This window comes from Pinus tabuliformis, chromosome X (genome assembly GCF_031772625.1).
Source record: "Pinus tabuliformis cultivar Carrire ecotype Pingquan chromosome X, CPIR1, whole genome shotgun sequence".
NCBI classification, from domain to species: Eukaryota; Viridiplantae; Streptophyta; class Pinopsida; order Pinales; family Pinaceae; genus Pinus; species Pinus tabuliformis.
The window spans coordinates 973,019,532-973,025,468 of record NC_142308.1 but is presented as its reverse complement, the minus strand read 5'-3'; the positions used below and the strand labels follow the sequence as shown (position 1 = coordinate 973,025,468).

General features: G+C 40.1%; 1 pseudogene; it reads right to left on the bottom strand.

Annotated features, from left to right (window-relative positions):
- Positions 1–2,281: 2,281 nt before the first annotated feature.
- LOC149142975 (leucine aminopeptidase 2, chloroplastic-like) lies at positions 2,282–3,339 on the bottom strand (annotated as a pseudogene).
- Between the last annotated feature and the right edge of the window lie 2,598 nt (positions 3,340–5,937).

The following is a 5,937-nucleotide window of genomic DNA, read 5'->3' as shown; positions in this document are numbered from 1 at the left end:
GCTGGGATGGCTGAGATGAGGATTCAATGTTCCATGCTAGCTTTGGATGCTGAATGCTTTGATGGTTCAGTGATGTTAGGAGAAAACCCCTGTTTTTTCGGTTCCAGTCTTCCACCACTTATGCGAAAATGCAGCAGCATGTCTCCAGCTCTTTAATATCCCAAAAATGTAGAGCACCACCATGTTTCCAGATGTGTTGGAGGCTTCATTGATGGACAGGTGTGCAAGCCAAGACTCCTCGTATGCAACTCCTTCCAAACCCTAATGACCGGTAATAAAGTGACTTTATAACAAAATCTTTAAACTTGAGTCAAAACATTTCACTTTTTCCAAAAGGTGCACCTGTCATAATCTGAATGGCTGTGATAGCTTCATTTGGTCTCTTATATGTCCCTTAGGTGTTTCCTTTGAAAATTTCCGATCATCTTATCAAACTGTTTGTCTGCGTTAAAAAACAACACCTACAGCAGTTTCGTAGCGCGCTACGAAACTGCTAAATTATTTGAAACAACTTGCTCTTCTGGAAGAAATTCAGGCTCTAACATACAGTAGTGCAGGTTCCGCATTGATTTGAACCATTTATACACATGAATGTTGCTGCCAGTGATAATGAATGAAAGCATTCAAGCTACTTGCTGTGGCCGCCACATGGTTTTCTGTGTACAGAGGATCCCTTCCTTGTTTTGAGAGTATGTCATTCGGATTTGCCACTGTGAGAAACTACAAATGAAAGAATCCCTGACTCATCATGTCCTAGACCACATTTCCCTATTTTCAGAACAGCTGGACTCTGGACTATGTACTGGGCCTTAACCAAGAAAAACAGAGGCCAGAGATGCCCATACTCTTGCATTCTTAGCACCTTCTTGAAAGTTTCTTGTCTTTGAAAACTTTAAACGACACCAGATTCTATTCAAGTTGAGCATGTGCAGTGCATGCTTCAAAATAAGTGGTGTATTGTCACTCAGAAGTGCCAAATTTACATGCCAAATACACCTTAACTGACACCGTTTGACCTGTAATAAGACCTGTAATCTCCTACCTCGATTCTCTTGTTACAATTATTGCATACATCTATGAATGCATGCTTATTTGGGTTGCAGATGTGAAACAGAATCATCATGGAGGAATACTTGGCATGGCGCAGCGTGTCAAACTGATAATAGTTTCCCTTACAGAGGTTTTGAAAATCCTCACGATTGTCAAAAAGGGGCTCCTGATTTCTTCTTCGTCGTCCGTGTCTGTAGCAACATTTTTCACCTCAACAGGATCAATTTTATGCTTCCCTCCACCATGCCTTTGAGATAGATCACATCTTCTATCCTTCTCATAACATTCATTACAAATCTGGAAATCCCGCAAGCATATCTTGCAGACCCAGTATTTGGAATTCACCAAGGCATGGAAACAGTGAGAACAACGAGGATGCAAATTAATCAACATATGATGTCGTTTAATCCCCTCGATGAGCATCTTAAGCTGCTTCATTACAAGATTATCCTTCTGAGAAACAGTCAAACACGTTCTTCTTCTGCAATTCCAGTTTTCTTCTTCCATCTTCATTATAAATTTCTCCATCTTATCTGGAAGGAAATTTCCCTCACAGTATGGCAAAGGAGCAGCTGTGGTGTTCCTCTTTCCCCAAAACTGGTTATAGATGTTTGTCAACTTCAGAACGATTCTCTCATTAATGGCCTTGTCAACCATGTCCCTGTACCTTTTTCGGAATTGGCTTTGAATCTAAGTCGATGGCTATTTATGAGGTGTAGAAAGAACCCTATTGATTCTGATGGGCTGGATGCTGAATCCGTCGATATCACCGTCGGGCATCCTCAATTTAAAGTGCCATGTGTTGCTCAATTTAAAGTGCCGCGTTTTCATTACCCTGTTCTGGTGCATGACACCAATCGGCCAAACAATCAAAGTTTCAAACATAGGTCATATACAAATAGAGTGTGAAGAAATCCTGCAAGTGACCACATTATCTGGATTCTGACGATGATAAGGATAAAAGAAGATTTATTTCTATGAGCGATGATTCTCATTCAAGCGCCCTTACGACACACAGTTAGCAAACTCATGCCTGTTGTGACTTGTGTGTCTCAGCTCATTCAGATATACAATTTCAACCAGAAACCGGTAGATCATCAACACTCGGTTAGAATTACCGTGCCTATGCATCGCCATTTCTAGCTTCAGTTGGTGAACTGGGAACAAAGGGAACAAAACCTCGGCTCCCAATCTTCATATTTATTTGACCAGTCAATCCATGCCAGAAAAGACGATACAGCAGACCAGTTGATCATGTTCACAGAAATATTGAAATAATAAACGTCAACAGAACCCCTTTTGTTCAGCTAGTATTCATGATGAGTTTTCCAAAACCCATTCAACCAAGGTTGAGACAGCAAATCCTGTTACACCACGTTTCTTATCACTCCACACTGGTCTAGCCATGTCTATATGCAGCCATTTCACATCTTCATCCACAAACTGCTTAAGAAAAAGTGCAGCAGTGATGGAGCCACCTGGACGGCCTCCAGTGTTCACCATATCAGCAATCCCAGATTTCATTGATTCCCAATAGCTTTCCTCAAGTGGCATTCTCCAAAACTTTTCTCCTGCAATTTCTGCAGCTTTGGATATTTCTTCTGCCATTTCATCATTGGGAGTGTACATTCCAGCAATTTCATTTCCAAGAGCAATTATGCAGGCTCCAGTGAGAGTTACAAGATCGACCACCTTATGAACGCCTTGTTTACATGCATAAACCAAAACATCTGCCAATGTCAACCTGCCTTCAGCATCCGTGTTATTTACCTCAATTGTCTTCCCGTTTGAAGCTGTAACTATGTCACCAGGCCGCATACCAGTGCCACTAATCATGTTTTCATATGCAGCAACAATGAAATGGACCTCCACCTCGGGAGGCTTAATTTGACCAATAGCCTTTGCTGCACCAAGAACTGCTGCAGAACCTCACATGTCAAACTTCATGAGTTCAATAAGACATCCTGGTCTTGTCTTGATGTTGTAACCTCCACTATCAAATGTCAATCCTTTTCCAACTATGGCAAGTTTAGTCTTAACATCTCCAGTTGGAGGCTTGTAGCAAAGGTGAATGAACTTTGGAGGGTTTGCAGATGCTGCAGCCACTCCTAAATATGATCCCATTTTCAACTCTTCACATTGCTCTACATCCAATATCTTTGCAGTGAGTACATCCAATGTAGCTGGATTATAGGAAAAACCTTGAGAATGAAACACAGCAGTATTATCTGTATATTGATGATAAGATTCAGCACTGTGACATGAGTCAGATATTCCCACAAAACCCATAGGAGACAAAGGTGATATGGGTGGGCTATGGTTTCGGACAAATCCCCAATTTCGTAGCGCAGCCAGTGCAAAATATGAATTATGCGCTACGAAATCACTTAAAGCATGTTGCGCTGCGAAACTGCTGAAAAGGATTTATGTGCTTTACCATCAAACAAATGTAAGACATTTGGCATTGAAATTTTGTCAGTGATAACAGTGGCTCCACTTGGGATAGTGTGCCCTTGTGGTACACTAAGAACCTGCAGTTCCAGTGCCTTGTAAAATTTATTTGACAAACATCTTCTTTCAGCTTCTTGGGCCTTCACCTCGGGCTTAAGCTTGATGATCACTGTAGGAGAAAGGAATCTACATCTACTAAAAAAAAATGCTCAGTCAACCTTGAGCTTATTTGCATTTTCCTACCTACCTACCCTAACAGCTGGAAGCTCCACTTGTAGCTCAGGCAACATGATATTTCCAATAAAGCCAATCAACTGTCTTATCTGATATTTGAGGCTCTTGACTGCATCCGACCTCAAAATAACCATGGTAGTGAGATGACCACATCAACTCATAATATATTTGATCTTCATAATGCAAATGAAAATGAAAGACCGGAGTGCAAAGCTTGTCTATGTATTCACTTATAGGGTCAAAGAATACATGGTTATGTTGATGATCATCATAATATTCCACATCTTTAGACAACTGATTCTCAACCACACAATATTCTTTTGATATACTATCGAACTGCTTTTCTGAATGCTGCCTACAAACAATGTAATTTTCCTCTTTCTTATGATCATCTATTGCTGTAAGCTGCTGAGAAGTTTGACATAAAAAACCAACCCTTTCCTCTGCCTGAGGGTTGTAAAAGCTATCTCCCACTTCTTCTTGCTATTTGCAATCATTTTTATCTTCATTATGATTCAAAGACTGAGAATATTGCTGCATCTCTTCATTCATATCAAAGGATTGAACATGGTTTTCACAAGTAAACCCCTGCTGATCTTCATGTTGCGTTTCATGAGATGTTATACCTTCTTCTTGGTGCTGGAATGCATTGTTATGAAGAGCCTCTAAAATTTCTTCATTCGTAAATTCATCATCATCATAACAATCTTCCAAGTACTGAATAAGACTTAAAGACTGTCTACAGCAATCTTTAAGCAGCAATAAGGAAGGATAACCTTCTTTATACATTTCACAGAATTCATCATGAAAACTAGCAAGCGAATATATTGAACCATTTTCCAGACTTTTATACCAAGACCATGCTTTTCCTTCTAAAGTGGTCATAAACATTTTCATGAGACAATCTTCAGGGAAATGAACCTTAAGACTGCGTACATGCATATGGAATTTAACCAAATGAAGAGCAGCATTGTCCTTCTTTTCATCTTTGAATATTGGAAGATCATCTAACCAATCAACCTTGGGCATAGGATTTGGAAAACCAGGGATATGAGACCGATTCATAGGAGCATACCTGGCATTCATTCTTGTAGTGGAATTCATCTTGAAACTTCATCAAGCTACTGATCTTCTAGCAGTGGAGTCACCTTCCGATTTATTATTTGATGTGTGGAGTCGCCAAGGTAGTTTTGCAGCCTCAAAATGATGTCTGAGCTCCTGCTACCTTCAGAAGTTCAGTCTCTTGATTTCGGGAATGAATAATCTTCAGACTCCCGGCAGACGCACCAAAATGTTATCACAAAATCAAGCACAGTAAGGAGATCCAAGTTTCAGATCAGATTGATGATTGGCTTCATTGGAAGTTTCATGTTCCTTGAGCTACAATTGGAGAATGCAGCTGATAGGGTAGGTAGGAATGTGCAAATAAGCTCAGGGTAGGTTGACTGAGCATCTGTTTCAGTAGGTGCAGTTTGAATTCTTCATTCAGAAATCATTAAAGGCTTGGGGAGAAAATTGGGTAGAGGTTCAGAGTTTTATTCTGGAGGATGGATAGCGGCACTGGAGCTGCAAGTTCTTAGTATACCACAAGGGCACACTATCCCTAGTGGAGCCACTGTTATCACCCTAAAATCTTTGTCTCTAAGCTTTGGTAAGTTGCCTTGTTTCTAATCATAGTCTTATAAGTTTTGAGTTAGCTCATCACAATTAGTTTCATTCTCATTTACAAACCCTTCTTTTAGTCATGGTGTTAAAAGGTCTCTAGGTCATTTCATGCTTTAAGAGTTAGGTCATAAGGTTAGAAGTCTTTCAAGGTCATATCTCTTTTCCATCAAACTTTGACAGCCTCATTCCATGTCCTAGAAGCCTCACCATGAGTTTGGAAGTCATATCTCACATTAATTTGGAGAAATTTTCAAACTAGCTTTGAAATCACTGAACTAGGAGTTTTCGTAGCGCGCTACGAAACCCCTGTAGCAGCCTGTTTTAGCAGAAAAAACTTTGTTTTCTGCTTTTACTAGTCAATTTCCAAACGCTTTCCTGAGCAGCTGAGAACTTAATTTTGCACACTGAAAGAGGCTTTTCTTCCTAACATGATTCACTACAAAAACCTCTTTCAGTTTCTTCAAATTCGTTCTGAGATGGGAGGAATTTATGGTTAAACTTGCGCTACGAAACTGCTGAAAGTCAAGCTTTGTCTAC